A 22,011-nucleotide genomic window follows, 5' to 3' on the forward strand; every position below is an offset into this window, starting at 1 on the left:
GGACAATACAGATGTATTTAGAAAACTAAAAAAATTACTTTATTTTTAACTTGTATTCATTATTGTTAGTTTACTTACCAAATTAGTGTATGGTCTGATAACTATACTGTCCCTATTTATTAAAATATTTCGTAAGTCTTATTTATTCTCACATTTTTAACATAGAATTTTTTATCATATCTCATTGCATTAGTCTCACACTAGTGATGAGCAAAATTACTCGCATACCGTGTTATCAGAGTATACTCGGATGTTATCCGAGTATCTTGGACATTCTCAGATAATATGTTCGAGTCTCTGAGGCTGACTGTTTTGCGGCTATAACTAAAAAAACTCTATACAAAGACAAACACTGATTGTACCGCTATATGGTGACCATATAATGTTAGATTCCAGACCTGGAGAACATGTAAGAGATTACAGTAGTAGTCTCTAAAGCTTGCAATTTGTTACCATCTTTTCAGTTAGCCATTAAAAGGTATCAACCACTGAGGACTCTCAGTTCTAAATATTCTTCTCAGTTACAGATAGTGACTTACAGCTGACGTCCTTTCTTGCAGAGTCATTCACTTTTTCAATCTTTTCCATCTGGCCTAGACAGACATGGTAACTTCTTCTAGCCGCTTGCTGCAGAGATTACAACAAAAACATATATGACTACTCATATTTCCAGCGCTGTCCATCTATTCCCAACCTGCATAAACTCTTATCCTGCTGATACTTCAATAATGAGCCACTACTGCCGTATGTGTCCCTATTACTGTACCTACTGTGTGGTTCTGTGTGCCCTCTAGATGGTAAAACAAACCTTTAGAATATATTAATGTCCTGTGTAAGTGCCCTAGAAAACAGTGCCCACATTTTACTCCCTAGAAAGTAATAATGCCCTCTGTGTGCTCATTTGAAAGTCACAATAACCTGAGTTCCACTATAAAAATAATTGCCCACTTACTAGCTCCCACACTGTATGATAGCCCCTCGCTTTATGATGCCCTCCCTCACTGTAATCCCTACATTATATGATGGCCCACTAAATAGCCTCCATACAGTACAAAGCACTCCATAGTCCTCCATACAGTATAATTTACTAATCATAGTCCTCCATACAGTATAATGCACTCTCCATAGGCCTCAATACAGTATGATGCACTCCCCATAGACCTTCATATAGTGTAATGCACTCCCAATAAACCTCCATACAGTATAATGCACTTCTAATAGTCCTTCATATAGTATAATGTATTCCCCATAGGCTTCAATAAAGTATAATACACTCTCCAAAGTCTTCCATATAGTATAATACACTCCCCCTATGCTGATACAGTTGAACTTGCAATGACTGGCCAACCCAGCTTACACGCCCCATAGCAATGGGGTGGCAGTACAGGGAGGTCATGTCGCATGCCGATACAGTTAAGGGAACGTAGCTCTGGCTGGGCCCCTCAGAGTAAAGGGGCCTGAGGTGATTGCACCCTCTGCCCCCCGATAGCTATGCTACTGAAAGGTGTTGTATATGTGAGAAAAATAAATATTCACATTTATTGCTTTTCGAGAGCAATATGTGAAATCTCTGCTTGCAGTTAATCTGGGTGTTTATTCAAACGTTTCTCTGGGGTGGGCACTTTCATCTCTCCCTCTCAGATGCTATCAATCACAGCTCATCTGCCAATCTAGCATTCTCAAATATTTTGTGCTGTAATTACCGGCTATTGAGAGAAGGAGGGGTTGAAAGTTCACACCTCCAGTGAAAGCTATAAAGAATTGCCCAGCTGAAGGACAAGCTGAGATTTCACATATTGGCTCCAAAACATTATATGTGAATATCTCTGCCATGGAGTGATGCAGTGGAAAATGGAAAAGAAAATCAAGTGAGCTCAAGGGCTTTTACAAAGTATTTAACTCAATTTTTTGAGCAAGTTTAACCCCTTTCCCACCATATCTCCCTGTGACCTGGGTCTTATTGAACTGTGCCGTATGGATAAGTCTCGGCGATTGTGCACGCACAGAGGCTGTGCATGCGTGATTGCCGCCTGGTGTCAGCTGATTCTGACAGTTGGCACCTGGCACTCAGTGCCAAGAGCGGTCCCACACTGCTCCAGGCACTTTAACCCCCTAAATGCTGCGATCAAACTCGATTGCAGCATTTCTGGAGCAGGCAGAGGGAAGAAAGCCCCTTTGCCTTTTATCGGAGACCCTGCAACATCATCGCGTAGTTACCCAACATATGAAGCTGTCCCACTCGTTAACCACTTTAGTTAACATCATTAAAAAGATAAATAAAAAAAGGCAAAAAACAATGCTTTATCATCATATTGCTGAGCAAAAAGTGGAATAAAATGCGATCAAAAAAGACAAATATAAATAAACATGATACTGCTAAAAAGGTCATCTCGTCCCACAAAAAACAAGTCATCATAGAGCTCCATCAGCGGAAAAATAAAAAAAGTTATAGCTCTCAAAATAAAACAAAGCAAACATAATTATTTTTTTTATGAAATAGTTTTTATTGTGTAAAAGCTCCAAAACATAAAAAAAATATACATGGGGTATCGCTGTAATCATACTGACTAGTGATGAGCGAGTGTACTCGTTGCTCAGGTTTTCCCAAGCATGCTTGGCTGTCTTCCGAGTATTTTGGCGTGCTCAGAGATTTAGTTTGTGTCAACACAGCTGCATGACTTGTGGCTGCTGGACAGGCTGAATACATGTGAGAAATGCCTGTTTGTTAGGGAATTCCCACATGTATTCAGGCTATCTAGCAGCCGTTAATCATGCAGCTACTTCGACAAAAACTAAATCTCCGAGCACGCTAAAATACTCAGAGGACACCCGGGCATGCTCAGGAAAACCTGAGCAACGAGTATACTCACTCATCCATAATATTGACCAAAAGAAAAAAGCTGCCTTATCAATTTTACCACACGCGGAATAATATAACTCCTCCACATAGAATTCCTAAATTGTTGATTTTTGTTTACTCTGCTTCCCAAAAATCGAAATAGTAAGCGATCAAAAAATGTCATATGTCTGAAAATGGCACCAATAAAAACGTCCACTCAACCCACAAAATACAAGCCTTCACAATTGTTTTTTGCAATAAAAAGCGTCTTCTAATGCGTGACAGCAGCAAAACATAAAGGTCCGATATAAATCTGGTATTGCTGTAATCGCACCACCCGAGAAATAAAGTCACTTATTAACTTATTCCGCACAAGAAGCAGCATAAAAATAAATAAAAGCAATTCTTCACCTGCTATTTTGATCATTCTGCCTCCCAAAGATCGCAGTAAGGCTCAGCGCACATTTATATTGTGCTTTGTGCTAGGCGCTTGCACAGGGGTTTCCATGTAAATCTGTGAAATATGTGATTCAGATTGAACCCCCAGTGGAAGATTCCCTACAATGAAGCAGATGGAAAGACTGTGGAAGCCATAGGACCTGTGATCCGGCAGTGTCCGTCTTTTTAGGATTGCATAAAAGTGCCAATCACAACAGTTTTATGCACTTCTGAAAAGAAGGACAGCGCTGAACAGAGGCCAGACAGAGTCCAGGGTAATTATGCTGCCTCTTTTAGTGAATGGATCCCTAGGGATCAGTGTAGAGCGCCAAATAAATGTGATTCCAAACATTATGAAAAATGTTCCCAATAAAAGCTTCAACTCAATCCACAAAAAAAGTAAGCCCCCACTCAGGTCTGTCATCTGATAACGGAAATATAAGGGGCTTCCACATTACTGGTAGTACAAAGGCTCAGGAAAAGCAAAATGGCTCATTTCTCCTTAAAAGAAATTCTGCAAATTCTGTATTCCCAAATCCAAATGCCCCCTTCCATTCTGATCCACACAGTGTATCTAAACCACATATAGCATCCACATGTTTGGCATTTTTGAAGTGGTGAGAGCCCACCTAACTTACGGATGCATGTTTCCGGAAACATGAGCTGGGCATAACGTATTGGTGACTACAACGTACTGGCCACTACAATGGCAGTTTGCAATTTTCACTTGGCAACATTCATTGCTGTTTGTTTCTGGAAAACACCCATGGAGTCAAAATTGTTCATACACCTGTAGATAAATTCCCAAAAGGGTATAATTTACAAAATGTGGTCACTTGAGGGGGGATTCTATTCTTCTAGCAATTAGGGCCTCTGTATATGCAGTCCGCAAACTATTCTAATAAAATCTGCGCTACGTCCTTTCCAAGTCTCTCCGTATGGCTAAGCAGTACTGTACAGCCACATATGGGGTATTGCCAAGTTAAGTATAAATTGTTCTGACAACTCAAAGGCTCTCCTATTGGGTTATGGCACCCGCAAACCATAACAGTAAAATCTGCACTATAGTATGGCGTGCCTTCCCCTCTGAGTTTTACACTATGCCTGAAAAATATTTCCCGATTACATGTAGTGTTTTGGCGCACTCGGGAAAAAATAGACCTCAGTTTGTTGTAAAAAAAATTCCTGCTAGCCCTTAGAAAAATTAAAAACTTGGGGCTAAAACAACATTTTAGTGGTAAAATTGTAATTTATTCTTTCTTCACCGCTGGTATAAAATTCTGTAAGGCTCATGTGGTGTCAATATGATCACTGCACCCCTAGATGAATTCATTGGGGGGTGTAGTTTGTAAAATGAGTTCACATATGGGGGCTTATGTTGTTCTGGCACCTCAGAGACTCTGCCAATGTGACATGCCACCCTCAAACCATTCCAGCAAAATCTGAACTCCAATATGGTGCCTCTTCCATTCTGAGCTTTGCTCTGTACCTAAAAAGTAGTATTAGCCCTCATATGTGGTATCAGCATAGCCAGGAGAAATTTCACTATAAATTGTATGGTGCAATTTTTCCTGTTACCTTTGTGAAATTAAGAAATTGGGGCTAAAATAACATTTTTGTGGGGAATATATGATTTTTTTATTTTCTTGGCTCAACGTTATAAACTTCTGTGAAGCACGTGGGGTTTCAAGGTGCTGTTTAGGCACATCAAGGGCCCTTCAAACGCGACATGGGCGTCTGCTAATTGTTACAGCAAATTTTGCATCCAAAAAGTCAAATGGTGCTCCTTCACTTCTGAGCTCTGCCGTGCGGCCAAACAATGGTACTCCTCCACATATAGGGTATCGGCATGCCTAGCAGAAATTGCACAACTTTTGAGATCAATTTTTCCTGTTACCCTTGTTAAAATAAAAAAAATGGGGTCTAAAATAAATTTTTGGGGAAAAAAATGTTCATTTTTTTCCCACATTCCAAAAGTCCTGTGAAGCACCTGAAGGGTTAATAAGCTTCTTGAGAGGTGCAGTTTTTAGAATGGTGTCACTTTTGGGTATTTTCTATCATTTAGACCCCTCAAAGTCACTTCAAATGTGAGTTAGTCCCTAAAAAAATGGTTTTGTAAATTTTGCTATAAAAAGGAAAAATCACCGGTCAACTTTTAACCCTTATAACTTCCTAACCAAAAAAAGTTTCAAAAGTTGTGCTAGTGTAAAGCAAACATGTGGGAAATGCTATTTATTAACTATTTTGTGAGACACATCTCTCTGATTTAAGGGGATAAGAATTTAAAGTTTGAAAGCTGCAAAATTGAAATTTTCATCAAATTTAATTTTTTTTTCACAAATAAACGCAAGTTATATCAAAGAAATTTTACCCCTATCACGATGAAGTACAAAATGTCACAAAAAATCATTCTCAGAATCAGTTGGATCCGTTGAAGCGTTCCAGAGTTATTACCTCATAAAGGGACACTGGTCAGAATTCTAAAATTTGGCCTGCTCTTTAACATGCAAACCACCTTGGGGGGGTAAAGGGGTTATCCATTTCTTGACCGACCGTAGTCTTTATATGTCCCGGCAGTCCACACTTTATTATGCACTGATGCTTTAAAATGTCGATGCAGAGTAAGCAGCTTGCAGGAGATTGTGCAACTGTGGAGGCAGTGAGCTGACTGTCATACACAGCCGACTCCCAAAAGAGAAGGCTGATATTGTTTATTATCGGCTTTGCCTTCTCTATCCATTGCTGTATACACAATGCTGAACAAGCGCTTGTGTATACAGATTAGGAAGCAGCGATTGTGCTTTCTTTTCTGGATACTGTAAACACATTATCATTGGATATAGACAGAGAGCTGCTGGATCCTAGGAAACCAAATATTTTCTGCTATGCAGGCAGGATGCTCAATTACTCCTGTAACTGGGGATAATCTAACTGGCCTAGTGACAAGGGATATCAGAAATAAAAAAAAAAAAAATCCATTACTAATATGCTAAAATACCCCAAAAGATCTTTTAAGACCGTATAAGGATCACAGTATATGAAAAAAATTAAAAAATAAATAAATAACCCAAACTATCTGAATTGCTGCTTCTCGCCCAGCCCCCATTTAAAAAAAATGTTAAATATATAAAAATATTTTATATGGAAAGGGGAACTCAATTTAAAAGCTTTTAATGGTCCTGTATGGTAAAATGTGAAAAATAGACATATTTCCTAGTTTTCTATACATTATACCCAAATATAAGAAAAAAATGAGATAAAAATTAAGCTTCATGAATAGTGAACAGAGGCAAAAATTCTAATTGTTCTAACATCCAAATGCCAAAGATGTTGAGCCATTAAAAGCACATGTACTCTAAGGCCTGGGTCACACTTGCGATTAAATCGGACGAATGCAATGCGATAAAAAATCGCATTGCATTCGTCCCAATGTTATTCTATGGGGCAGCTCCCATCATGCGATTTTTGATTGGATCCGATCCTCGGACCGAGACAATCGCAGCATGCTGCGATTGTCACCGATTTTCAGATCGGATTCGACAATACAAGTCTATGGGGGCGAGAAAAAATGGGACTAAAAACGGACTAGATGTGTGACTTGCGATAAAATCGCACCCGGTGTCCTTTAGCAAAAGCCGGCAATTCTTCCAATACAGTAAAATCACAGAGACCGGTTAAATAAAGAATGAATAGATCTAGACACATACAGTGGGGAAAAAAAGTATTTAGTCAGTCAGCAATAGTGCAAGTTCCACCACTTAAAAAGATGAGAGGCGTCTGTAATTTACATCATAGGTAGACCTCAACTATGGGAGACAAACTGAGAAAAAAAAATCCAGAAAATCACATTGTCTGGTTTTTTTTTCATTTTATTTGCATATTATGGTGGAAAATAAGTATTTGGTCAGAAACAAAATTTCATCTCAATACTTTGTGATATATCCTTTGTTGGCAATGACAGAGGTCAAACGTTTTCTGTAAGTCTTCACAAGGTTGCCACACACTGTTGTTGGTATGTTGACCCATTCCTCCATGCAGATCTCCTCTAGAGCAGTGATGTTTTTGGCTTTTCGCTTGGCAACACGGACTTTCAACTCCCTCCAAAGGTTTTCTATAGGGTTGAGATCTGGAGACTGGCTAGGCCACTCCAGGACCTTGAAATGCTTCTTACGAAGCCACTCCTTCGTTGCCCTGGCGGTGTGCTTTGGATCATTGTCATGTTGAAAGACCCAGCCACGTTTCATCTTCAATGCCCTTGCTGATGGAAGGAGGTTTGCACTCAAAATCTCACGATACATGGCCCCATTCATTCTTTCATGTACCCGGATCAGTCGTCCTGGCCCCTTTGCAGAGAAACAGCCCCAAAGCATGATGTTTCCACCACCATGCTTTACAGTATGTATGGTGTTTGATGGATGCAACTCAGTATTCTTTTTCCTCCAAACACGACAAGTTGTGTTTCTACCAAACAGTTCCAGTTTGGTTTCATCAGACCATAGGACATTCTCCCAAAACTCCTCTGGATCATCCAAATGCTCTCTAGCAAACTTCAGACGGGCCCGGACATGTACAGGCTTAAGCAGTGGGACACGTCTGGCACTGCAGGATCTGAGTCCATGGTGACGTAGTGTGTTACTTATGGTAGGCCTTGTTACATTGGTCCCAGCTCTCTGCAGTTCATTCACTAGGTCCCCCCGCGTGGTTCTGGGATTTTTGCTCACCGTTCTTGTGATCATTCTGACCCCACGAGGTGGGATTTTGCGTGGAGCACCAGATCGAGGGAGATTATCAGTGGTCTTGTATGTCTTCCATTTTCTAATTATTGCTCCCACAGTTGAATTCTTCACTCCAAGCTGGTTGGCTATTGCAGATTCAGTCTTCCCAGCCTGGTGCAGGGCTACAATTTTGTTTCTGGTGTCCTTTGACAGCTCTTTGGTCTTCACCATAGTGGAGTTCGGAGTCAGACTGTTTGAGGGTGTGCACAGGTGTCTTTTTATACTGATAACAAGTTTAAACAGGTGCCATTGCTACAGGTAATGAGTGGAGGAAAGAGGAGACTCTTAAAGAAGAAGTTACAGGTCTGTGAGAGACAGAAATCTTGATTGCTTGTTTCTGACCAAATACTTATTTTCCACCATAATATGCAAATAAAATGAAAAAAAAACAGACAATGTGATTTTCTGGATTTTTTTTTCTCAGTTTGTCTCCCATAGTTGAGGTCTACCTATGATGTAAATTACAGACGCCTCTCATCTTTTTAAGTGGTGGAACTTGCACTATTGCTGACTGACTAAATACTTTTTTTCCCCACTGTATATATATATATATATATATTTTATACATGTCATAGAGACACATTAATATATATATTACAAATTCATACAGTTCATCATAGCAGAATAGCCGCAGAAACATTTGCCGGCTTTTGTATAATTATTCTCCTGCCCGACATGAAATGACACATGGTTTACATATAGTTAACCATTTCATTTCATGTTTTTTTTGTTATGTCTATCACAATTAATTATCTGAGGGTTTGTGGGTAAAATTTTGGAGTTGTAGGGGTTAATTTAAGGGGTTAATTCGTTGTATGAAATTACGGGGACTCCCTGCAGCCTCAGTGACATCAGCAGGAGTCCCTGCAATTTAATACAACGAATTAACCCCTTAAATTAACCCCTACATGTCCAAAATTTTAACCACAAACCCTCATCTAATTAATAGTGATAGACATAACAAAAAAAACATGAAATGAAATGGTTAACTATATGTAAACCATGTGTCATTTCATGTCGGGCAGGAGAATAATTATACAAAAGCCAGCAAATGTTTCTGCGGCTATTCTGCAATGAAGAACTGTATGAATTTGTAATATATATAGCTCTCCTGCTGTCTGTCTATGAAGAGCACATAGTACATGACCCAGCTTTGCGCATAGACTTGCCTCTGCACCTAGAATTCACATGGTATGCCTTTCAGCTAACCCCAGCTTACCCCAGTGTTATTTATGACCTTGTTTACTCTGGCTTGATCATATGCATCTGGTCCACTCTTAATTGTCTGACCAAGATGAGCAGAGACCACTCCTATCTGCTTCACACCTGAATGCACTTAGTTGTACATATATTGCATAGCTCAGTCTGCATAGACTTCAGTCTGCAGTGTGATTCCTATAAGTGTGTCCTAGAAGTGTGAAGATAAATTTTAGAATTAAAACCAGATTTGAACCAGAAGGTAACTGTACACAGTCACTGTAAACAATGTTTCTGTTTGTTATCACTTTCACCCCTATAATCCTTCACTTTATGCTAATTCCCCTAATCCCTACTCCTAGTAAGGAACTGTTCATCTCTTCTTCAATCCTCCCCATCCACCTCACCTCCACCTCAAAACTGTACCTTAACATACAATCCTCTGTCTCCAAACACAGACAGCCACCTCATGCCCTCTCCTGCTCCCACCTGCTAACACTTTCTCTGCTCCTTCTCACTGCTGGTGATATCTCTCCAAATCCTGGTCCTCCTCACCACATTCCCACAGTCATTTCTACCTCCCATCCACGCTCTTTCACAACCTTCCGTAACCACTCCAACCTTATACCCATTCACCCAGCCCCCGCTTCCCCAGTCCCACTAACAGGAGCTCTGTGGAACGCTCGCTCTGTCTGCAACAAGCTTTCCTACATCCATGATCTTTTTGTTACTACCAAACTTTCCTTCCTCGCCAACACCGAAACCTGGCTCACCCCTTCTGACACAGCCTCTCCTGCTGCACTTTCATATGGTGGCTTCCACCTTTCTCACACCCCCCCCGCCCCAGCAGCAAACATGGCGGAGGAGTTGGTTTTCTCCTGTCAGATACCTGCTCCTTCACCCCAATCCCACTGCCACCCTTTGTTACCCTCCCTTCCTTTGAGGTGCACTCTGTGCGTATCTACTCCCCCTCCAACCTTCAACTGGCTGTCATCTACCACCCCCCAGGACCAGCCAACACCTTCTTTGACCACTTCACCACCTGGCTACTTCATTTCCTTTCCACGGACATCCCTACTATCATCATGGGCGACTTCAACATCCTCATTGACACTTCCCTCTCAGCTGCCACTAAACTTCTATCTCTCACTTCCTCCTTCGGCCTCACTCAATGGTCTTCTACAGCTACCCACAAAGATGGCCACACACTGGACCCCATCTTCACCCGCCTCTGCTCCCTATCTAACCTCTCTAACTCACCTCTTCCTCTCTCTGACCACAACCTTCTCACATTCTCTTCCCTCTCCACTCCATGTCTACAATCCCCACCCCACAAACTTTCACACCCTCGCAGAAATCTTAAACACCTTGACCTACACTCATTCTCGGAATCCCTCCTCCCTCTCACAGATATAAGTTCCTTACACAATGCGGATGACACTGCTGCTCTATATAACACCACAATAGCTGTAGCTTTGGAATCTGCTGCCCCACTTACACATACCAAAGCTCGCAAAATCAATAGACAGCCCTGGCACACCAGCCTGACCAAAGAACTGAGGCGAGCTTCCAGGGCTGCTGAGCGCAGATGGAAAAGATCCCACTCCAACGAGCACTTCATCGCATTCAAACGGTCCCTCACTACTTTCAAGACCACACTGGCCACAGCTAAACAAACCTACTTCTCATCTCTCATATCCTCCCTGTCTCACAACCCTAAACAGTTATTCAACACCTTCAATTCTCTCCTCTGTCTCCCAGCACCTCCTCCGTCCCCACTCATCTCAGCTGAAGACTTTGCCTCATTTTTCAAGCAGAAGATTGATAACATCAGAGACAGTTTTGGTCAACAACCTCCAGAGCCCCTCCTCCCGACTTCCCAGCCCTCCACCTCCAAAACCAACTTCTCCATCATTACAGAAGATCAACTCTCCACTCTACTCTCAAGATCACATCTCACCACCTGTGCACTTGACCCGATCCCATCCCACTTCATCCCAAACCTCACCACAGTCTTCATCCCAACCCTAACCCATCTCTTCAACCTATCACTAACAACTGGTGTTTTCCCCTCAAGCTTTAAACATGCCTCCATCACACCTATCCTCAAAAAGCCCTCTCTTGACCCATCCTCTGTATCTATCGCCCTATATCACTTCTCCCCTATGCCTCCAAGCTACTGGAACAACATGTCTACCTTGAACTGCCCTCCCATCTCTCCTATTGCTCCCTCTTCGACCGCTTACAATCTGGCTTCCGGTCACACCACTCCACTGAAACTGCCCTTACTAAGGTCACCAATGACCTCTTAACCGCCAAGAGCAAGCGACACTACTCTGTCCTCCTCCTCCTAGACCTGTCGGCTGCCCTTGACACAGTGGACCATTCCCTATTATTATAGACCCTCTCATCCCTTGGCATCACAGACTTGGCCCTATCCTGGATCTCATCATACCTAACAGACCGGACATTCCGCGTCTCCTACTCACACACCACCTCCTCACCTTGCCCCCTATCTGTCGGAGTCCCACAAGGTTCAGTCCTAGGGCCCCTGCTCTTCTCCATTTACACCTTTGGCCTGGGACAGCTCATAGAATCTCATGGCTTTCAGTATCATCTCTATGCTGATGACACACAGATCTACATCTCTGGACCAGATATCACCTCCCTACTAACCAGAATCCCTCAATGTCTGTCCACTATTTCATCCTTCTTTTCCGCTAGATTTCTGAAACTTAACATGGACAAAACAGAATTCATCATCTTTTCCCCATCTCATGTGACCCCCCCAACGAACCTATCCATTACAGTAAATGGCTGCCCACTCTCCCCAGCCCCACAAGCTCGCTGCCACGGAGTAATCCTTGGCGCTGATCTCTCCTTCAAACCACATATCCAAGCCCTTTCCACTTCCTGCCGACTTCAACTCAAAAATATTTTACGAATCCGTTCATTCCTCAACCAAAAATCTGCAAAAACCCTAGTCCATGCCCTCATCATCTCTCGCCTTGACTACTGCAACCTCATGCTCTGTGGCCTCCCCTCAAACACTCTCACACCCCTCCAATCTATTCTAAACTCTGCTGCCCGACTAATCCACCTGTCCCCCCGCTATTCCCCAGCTTCTCCCCTCTGTCAATCCCTTCACTGGCTCCCCATTACCCAGAGACTCCAGTACAAAACCCTAACCATGACATACAAAGCAATCCACAACCTGGCTCCTCCATACATCTGTGACCTCGTCTCCCGGTACTTTCCTGCACGCAACCTCCGATCCTCACAAGATCTCCTTCTCTACTCCCCTCTTATCTCCTCTTCCCACAATCGCATACAAGATTTCTCTCGCGCATCACCCCTACTCTGGAACTCTCTACCACAACATATCAGACTCTCACCTACCATCGAAACCTTCAAAAAGAGCCTGAAGACCCACCTCTTCCGACAAGCCTATAACCTGCAGTAACCACCGATCGACCAAACCGCTGCATGACCAGCTCTACCCTCGCCTACTGTATTCTCACCCATCCCTTGTAGATTGTGAGCCTTCGCGGGCAGGGTCCTCTCTCCTCCTGTACCAGTTATGACTTGTATTGTTTAACATTATTGTACTTGTTTTTATGATGTACACCCCTCCTTACATGTAAAGCGCCATGGAATAAATGGCGCTATAACAATAAATAATAATAATAAATAATAATGTGTCTCTATGACATGTATAAAATATATATATATATATGTGTCTAGATCTATTCATTCTTTGTGTGGGGAAACCTGTCATTGGGCTCCATTATATGTCCATTTAGCTACCCTGCGAGAAAATCTCACCAGACGGATGTCAAACGGATCCTTACATGCGATTAAAATCGCATCAATTAAAAAAATCGCATCAAAAACGGATCAATGGTTAAGATACCTTTGTGCGATTTCGGACCGTTAAAATGGGACCGTGTTTTTAATGTTTGTGTGTGACTCCAGCCTAAAAGCAGAAATGGTGCCTGATCAGCTCTACAATAAGTTAACTATACAATGGCATAGGCTTGGGTCACACCATCAGTATTTGGTCAGGATTTTACATCAGTATTTATAAACCAAAACCAGGAGTGGAACAATCAGAGGAAAAGTGTGAGGAACATAGTAAGGAAATGGAAGAACACAGGTACAGTTCTTGTTAAGCCCAGAAGTGGCAGGCCAAGAAAAATATCAGAAAGGCAGAGAAGAAGAATGGTGAGAACAGTAAGGACAATCCACAGACCACCTCCAAAGACCTGCAGCATCATCTTGCTGCAGATGGTGTCACTGTGCATCGGTCAACAATACAGCGCATGCATAACGCCTTTTTGTATGACCAAACAACTCAATCTTTGTTTCATCAGTCCACAGGACCTTCTTCCAAAATGTAACTGGCTTGTCCAAATGTGCTTTTGCATACCTCAGGCGACTCTGTTTGTGGCGTGCTTGCAGAAACGGCTTCTTTCGCATCACTCTCCCATACAGCTTCTCCTTGTGCAAAGTGCGCTGTATTGTTGACCGATGCACAGTGACACCATCTGCAGCAAGATGATGCTGCAGGTCTTTGGAGGTGGTCTGTGGATTGTCCTTGACTGTTCTCACCATTCTTCTTCTCTGCCTTTCTGATATTTTTCTTGGCCTGCCACTTCTGGGCTTAACAAGAACTGTACCTGTGTTCTTCCATTTCCTTACTATGTTCCTCACAGTGGAAACTGACTGGTTAAATCTCTGAGACAACTTTTTGTATCCTTCCCCTGAAAAGCTATGTTGAATAATCTTTGTTTTCAGATCATTTGAGAGTTGTTTTGAGGAGCCCATGATGCCACTCTTCATAGGAGAATCAAATAGGAGAACTACTTGCAAGTGGCCACCTTAAATACCTTTTCTCATGATTTGATACACCTGGCTATGAAGTTCAAAGCTCAATGAGGTTACAAAACCAATTTAGTGCTTCAGGAAGTCAGTAAAAAGTAGTTAGGAGTGTTCAAATCAAGAAAATGATAAGGGTGCCCATACTTTTGCACCTGTCAAATTTTGTTTAAATGCAGATTGCACATTTTCTGTTAGTACAATAAACCTCATTTGAATCCAGAAATATAACTGAGTCCATCAGTTATTAGATATATGAAACTGAAATACCTGTTGCAAAAACCAAAATTGTTATAAAGAAAAAAGGTTAACATTAATAGGGGTGCCCAAACTTTTACATATGACTGTACATGCAAGCAAAAAAAGAAGCACACTGTAGCGCCATAACATGCAAATATGAAAAATGAATTGCATTACTGCATTAGAAATATGAAAAATTGAGAAAGTTTAACACATAAAATGACCAAGTTATGTGTACCTGGAAGCCAACGTTAAGGCATTTCTCATTTTCCAGGTCCCTGCCTATGCCAATCCTCACTAAGACTGAAGTCTCCATCTGAATGGGAACCTATGAAAAATCCTCTGTTTAGACTGAAGTCTATATCTCTGTGGAGGGGAAGTGGCCCTGCCTTGATTAAAAACGCCTGCAGCTAACAGGTGGAGTGCTCAGTCAGAAAGTAAATGAATACAAATATCAAAAACTGACCGTCACATCCAAGCATAAACATTGTGTGAACAGGTGCTTAACCTAGAGTCACCAACTCAGTCTTAGTGAGGATTGGCATAGGCAGGGACCTGGAAAACGAGAAATGCCTTAACGTTGGCTTCCAGGTACACATAACTTGGCCATTTTATGTGCTAAACTTTCTCAATTTTTCATATTTCTAATGCAGTAATGCAATTCATTTTTCATTTTTCATATTTGCATGTTATGGCGCCACAGTGTGCTTCCTTTTTTGCTTGCACACACAAACTTGCAGGCAGAGTGGTAGAGTATCCACCCACACACACCAAACACAAATTACACTAGCGCGCCCGCATGCGCTGCTGAGAGCCTTTTATACACTAGGCTCTGCCTGAAACACTCAAGCCCAGTCAGTCAAGGCATCGCCCACAGGCCAATCCGGAGCTGCCACATCACCAGAGCAGCTAACGTCTGACCACCAATAGGAAGTTGCCACATGACAGACATGCTCAGTAAGATGACCTCTGGACGTAGACTCCGGAGCGCAAGGCTGCACCTGTATAACACTGTTTACCATAGCCTTAGCTGGAGAGCCAGCAGTAACCAAACGTATACCATGATCCTGAGCAAGACACTGGGACTGACGTCTGTGCTGAGCAGCACCTGCAGTGGCCTGATCTGAATGGGAGACCACAGCACCAGACAATGCATGGGATCTATCCTGTGCAACGGGAGAATCCTGACACCTAACAGACTCTCCCATACTATCCTACATTCACCAATTAATTGAAAAAAAAATCTAATGTAGGACTGCTGTGATCCACCAAATTCAATGTAGCCCAGAAAAGGATACCTGAAAAACATAAAAAGACAGAAATAAAAACAAAAGACAGTTCCTCAATCACCAATTTATTACCAAAAATTTTCCCACAAAGCTCCGATGTAGTCCACATTCCCCGAAGCTGGCTCCGGTGACTGAACTGCAGTAAAGTGATAGCTAATCACAAGTGCCAGGTACTGATGACAATGCTCATGATAGCCACCAGGTCTCGCTGACTACAGCTTGAGCCAGCGACACTGTTGATTATTGTTGATTGAACAAAGAGGGAAGATTAGAGGGCACCGCTGAATGAAATCAAATATGGGGGGTTCACCAAAAGCAAGTCAAAATTTGAAACATGAAACTGGAAGGAAAGCGGCTTGCTTATACAATGGGAACACCACAGATATAAATGATATGCACACAATTTTATTGAAAAAATCAACACAGACAAGGAAAAGCACAAATTCCATAAAAACATTTAAAAACATGTGCAAACAGAATCATAAACCATGTCATGTAGTACTGACATGATAACCCACCCACATCAAAAAATCCCACAGAAATAGACAAACAACCACATGAAATGTCTAGTATAGCATAATTTGAATGAAGTAGATCCAAAAAAGATCTAAAATGCACAATCCAAAAAAAAAAAATGTATGCAGTTGAAAACTATTCACAGCACCATGAAAAATGTGTATGCAAAAACCTTATGGGAAGATGAGGCTGATATGTGTGCACCCCTGGTGTGATTAATAAAAGCATGCAAACCGCATGTTACCAGGAAAGTACAGCCAGTAAAAAATTGAATGCAAAAACCCATATAGGACAAAGGAGCTGGTGACTGGGCACCCCTGGTGTGCTGAGTGAGTACATGTAGACCACAAACAACCAGAAGATGCAAACTGTTGATCATTGTTGTAACTACTGGTGCCTGTGAATATCATTTGTGGGGCATTCTACAAGATTCTCGACCACCTTATTATTCAACTATCAACTTGTGGCTCTTCACCAATTACACTCCTCTATGTACCTATGTGCTGTTCCCGGCCGCACGTAAATCAAAATATATTTATATTCCACTTAAAATCTTTGCAATCCACATCCCTTGTAAGCTTTTATTAGCCTTTTACTCTATAATTTACCTTTTCAGCAATGCAGTTTTAGTACTTTCCAAACAAAAACCTAAAAGCCATGAATCATTTTTAGGCTAGGGCTAACATTAAACAAGCATAATATCTGAATTTATTGGTTGGCATTTTGAAAATATGTATAGCTGAGAATTGCTTTTATAAACATGTGCTGGAAGCTAAGACAAAGCACTTGTCTCCTTACTGCTATTTAGAAAACAGAAGCCAAATGCATCACCACTCTTTCATTATCAAAATGGACTAGAACACGTCCCAGACAAACTATTCCACTTTGTCCATCAATGCCGAATACACCATGCAATAATTCAGTTCTTTTTCAAGCTATGAAGAAATAAGAGGTACTAAATAACAATGCTGTATTTTGAACTGTGGCCCCCATATGTGCTCACCAAGAGGCATGAGAATGTATTCTTGAACTAATAAAAATCAGAGTTTGGGTTTCTGTCATTGTTCATTTTGGAAGACAAAGTTTTCTATGAGAGTGTTCCATTTTCCTAATTGGAATGCTACCCTCTATAAAGATAAAAGCCATTCCTGCAACATCATGTTTAGTACTTCTCTTTCATCATTTCTTTTTGGCTCATGTAATTGTATATAACGTATTGTTTTGTTCCCAATTTGTAAAATATTTGCATTTTTTTTTTTTTTATAAACACTGCCTATCTTTCCAGATTAAACGTATCAAATTTAATAGCTCTGTTCCTCTTGATCTGTAAACTGCACAACAAAATCCATATGCTACCTGCAACAATTATCCAGTCAGACAGTATAAAGGATTGGTGATGACAACTAGTAGTTACTTTTGTTTTGTGGAAGTTGGCAATGACAGTAGTATGGGACTATGGGAGTATATATCTATATATCAGTAGTGACCAAACGTTTTATATTTTTTTTAAAGTGTGATTACTTCTGTCTAGTTGTGGTGATGCCATTTTCCTGGTGATGAATAGAAGATGCATGAAGTTGTAATCATGCAAGACCTTAATTTTAACCAAAATTCTTTAGAATATAAATCTATATAGTAACATAGTAACATAGTTATTAAGGTTGAAGGAAGACTTTAAGGAGGAAGACTTTAAGTCCATCTAGTTCAACCCATATCCTGTCCTAACCTGCCCTAACATGTTGATCCAGAGGAAGGCAAAAAAACCCATGTGGCAATCAGTAAGCTTCACATTGGGGAAAAAAATTCCTTCCCGACTCCACATATGGCAATCCGACTAGCTCCCTGGATCAACGCAATATCAAGGAAAATAGTGTATATACCCTGTAATATTATACTTTTCAAGAAAGGCATCCAGACCCTTCTTAAATTTTAGTAGGGAATCACTCATTACAACCTCATATGGCAGAGCGTTCCATAGTCTCACTGCTCTTACAGTAAAGAATCCGCGTCTGTGATTATGCTTAAACCTTCTTTCCTGCAGATGTAGAGGATGCCCCCTTGTCCCAGTCACAGGTCTAAGAGTAAAAAGATCATTAGAAAGGTCTTTGTATTGTCCCCGCATATATTTATACATTGTAATAAGATCACCCCTAAGCCTTCGATTTTCCAAACTAAATAACCCCAAGTGTAATAACCTGTCTTGGTATTGCAGATCCCCTAGTTCCCTAATAGCCTTGGTCGCTCTTCTCTGCACCCGCTCCAGTTCAGCTATGTCTTTCTTATACACCGGAGACCAGAACTGTTAACAGTATTCTAAGTGTGGTCGCACTAGTGAGTTATATAGAGGTAAAATGATGTTCTCCTCATGAGCATCTATGCCTCTTTTAATGCATCCCATTATTTTATTTGCCTTTGCACCAGCTGCCTGACACTGGCCACTAAATGTGAGTTTGTCGTCCACCCATACACCCAGGTTTTTTTCAGTGACAGTTTTGCCCAGTGTTTTACAATTAAGCACACAATTATACAGCTTGTTTGTTCTACCCAAGTGCATGACCTTACATTTATCCCCATTAAAGCTCATTTGCCATTTATCAGCCCAAGCTTCTAGTTTACATAAATCCTCCTGTAATATAAAATTGTCCTCCTCTGTATTGATTACCCTGCAGAGTTTAGTGTCATCTGCAAATATTGAAATTCTACTCTCTATGCCCCCTAAAAGGTCATTAATAAATATGCTAAAAAGAAGCGGGCCCAATACTGACCCCTGTGGTACCCCACTGCTAACCGAGACCCAGTCCGAGTGTGCTCCATTAATAACCACCCTTTGCTTCCTATCCCTGAGCCAGCTCTTAACCCACTTACACATATCTTCCCCTATCCCCATTGTTCTCATTTTATGTATCAATCTTTTGTGTGGCACCGAATCAAAAGCTTTTGAAAAGTCCATGTACACCATGTCCACTGCATTCCCTTGGGCCAGTCTGAAACTTACCTCTTCATAAAAGCTTATCAAATTAGTCTGACAGGAACGGTCCCTTGTAAACCCATGTTGATATTGGGTAATGAGGTTATTCTTCTTCATATACTCCAGTATAGTATCTCTTAGAAAACCCTCCAGGATTTTACCCACAGTTGAGGTTAAACTTACTGGCCTATAATTTCCAAGTTCAGTTTTGTCCCCTTTTTGAATATTGGCACCACATTTGCCATACGCCAGTCCTGTGGTACAGACCCTGTTATTATGGAATCTTTAAAGAGTAAAAATAATGGTCTATCTATGACTGTACTTAATTCCTGCAGTACTCGGGGGTTTATCCCATCCGGGCCCGGGGATTTGTCAATTTTAGTGATTTTTAGACGCCGCAGTACTTCCTGCTGGGTTAAGCAGGTGACATTTAATGGAGAATTTTTATCACTGATCATGTTATCCGTCATGGGATTTTCTTGTGTAAATACTATATAATATTAAATATGGTCATTTAATTAGCGTAAGGTGACTGCCAAATGTTTTTTATATACTATTTATTAATCAGAACATAGAGAGTAATTCATTATTTACAATGCCATAACTTAATATTTAGTGGCATGACCTTTTGCTTTAATTACTGCACCACACCAATGGGGCTTTGAAGTCACTGGGGTATTCAAGACATTCTGATGGATCTTGCTTCATTCCATGTGCCAATCTGCAAACAATTCATGTTTATTGGTATGAGTACGGGCCCCAACTCATTTAAACCCTATAGAGCACCTTTGGAATGCGTCACCCTAACGTATCTCAAAGGTGCTCTATAGGGTTTAAATCAGGTGATTGGCTTGGCCATTGCAACAATCAAACATTTTTCTTTGCTAACCAATTTTTTACTAAACTAGATGTGTGCTTAGGATCATTGTCTTGCTAGAATTTCCAGCCCCTGCCTACTTTGGTTTTACCATGTGGCAGCATTACATTCTCCAGTATATCCTTGTAAATGGTAATATTCATATTTCCATCATTTCCATGCAGCGGTCCAATGGCATATGCAGAAAAGCATCCCCAAACCATGACATTTCCACAACCATATTTCACTGTTTGGTGCTTTACATCATTATGTTTTCCAATTGGGTGTATACACGGTGCTTGCCATCACTACCAAACAGATTGAACTTGGATTCATCTGACCACAACACCTTAGACCAATCTGACTCTTTCCATTGGCTATGTCCTTTGGCAAACTCAAGTCAGACCTTCCGGTTCTTTGCTGAGATGAAAGGCTTCTTGACTGGAACTCGTGCATTCATCACTACTGATCTTAGTCTTGCACCACAGTTTGGTGGGTCACTTTGACCCCATATTCTTAGTTCATTCCATGCGAAATCTGTACAGCACTGTTACGGACATCAGATACTGACTTTTTCTTAATAATGTGACCAACTTTGGAGGATGCTTTCCGTGGTCGTCCACTTTTAGATTTGTCAGCTGTTCCATAACCCTTTTTTTCTTTCTTTATCATACATGACACTTGACTCTGAGAGCAGTTGAATTAAATAGCTACCTCTTTTGGCTTTTGCCGGACTTCACTATCATAATAATAATCTGGTTGTCACGGTCCATTTTTGGAGCCGTGGCAGAATTTCTTATAGAAACCTTTCTCCCCTGGTGGCCGCTGGGGTTTACTACAACTGTAGTTGTTTTGGTGCTGGTTTTGCCCCCGGTGGCCGCTGGGGTTACTACACGTTTGAATTAACCAACAGGTGATGACTACTCCCCCCTCCTTCCTATAAAAGGTCATCATGTGCAGTAAATCACTGTTGGTAATATTGTTCATTTGTTATCCAACCGTGGTGAAGACTGGACCTACCTGGTGGAGAGGGGGTTCAGCTTATGTGGAGCAGTGGAGTTGCTGCTGGATGCTGATCGGATCCTTACTCTGTTGCTTTGAGCATTTGCAGCAGAGCAAAGCTAAGTTTTGGGTTTTAGTTGCTTTAACCCCGTGGTGTCTGTTTTATTTTCCTTTGTGAGTTATTGGGTGCAGTTCACTTTGTTCCCTGTCTCACCTCCTGGGGAGGGGGTTGGTGGTTTAGCTCTGGGCTAAACAGGAGATAGGGACAGGTCGAGGACTTGGGCCTCACAACCTTCAAGTGTACCCCCAAGTTAAGGAGAGTCAGGGCACCCCCTTAGCCTGAGGGGCAGTTCAGGGGCCCAGGTTCCATGTCTCCTGCTTTGTCCCAACTGTCCCGTGACACTGGTGATAAATTTGTATTTGTATTTGTCATGTTTTAACCTAAAAACACACAAACAAAAAAAATTGACTATCCAAAAATTCGACTACACATGACAAAATATTCAAAACATTTGGCCCAGCAAATGTAGAAAACTAAAACATAAAGGGATAAAACAATGTCAAACTCAATTTTCATGCTTTTAGCTGGCAACTATTTGCTTCCGGCTTACTAATATCAACAGGAAAATAATATCACAACAACCAGACCCAAATATTAACACTTTTAAAAGAAATGCAAAACTTTTGGTCACTATTGTATATTCCATGGGATGAGGGGACGCTGTGGCGAGCACTCTCCATTTGGGAATCATTGACATCTCCTTAAGGTAATATAGGCACTGAGGACTTTATTAATATTGACTGAGTTTTCAAATGATTTATTGCCTTAAGTATTCTTTGCGGTCTGTCCCTATAACTGCATAGACAAGGGGCAACATATTTACAGTACCACCACAGTATTACTCTGAATAGGCAGAATACAATATAATTCTACCTATGGTTTGGGTTAAAATGTCTTCCTCCCCTTTTTATCTCTATGGTACATGCTTGATTTAACATACCAACATACTAGG

This window comes from Dendrobates tinctorius, unplaced genomic scaffold (assembly GCF_039654945.1).
Source record: "Dendrobates tinctorius isolate UK_male_01 unplaced genomic scaffold, ASM3965494v1 ptg000008l, whole genome shotgun sequence".
NCBI classification, from domain to species: domain Eukaryota; kingdom Metazoa; phylum Chordata; class Amphibia; order Anura; family Dendrobatidae; genus Dendrobates; species Dendrobates tinctorius.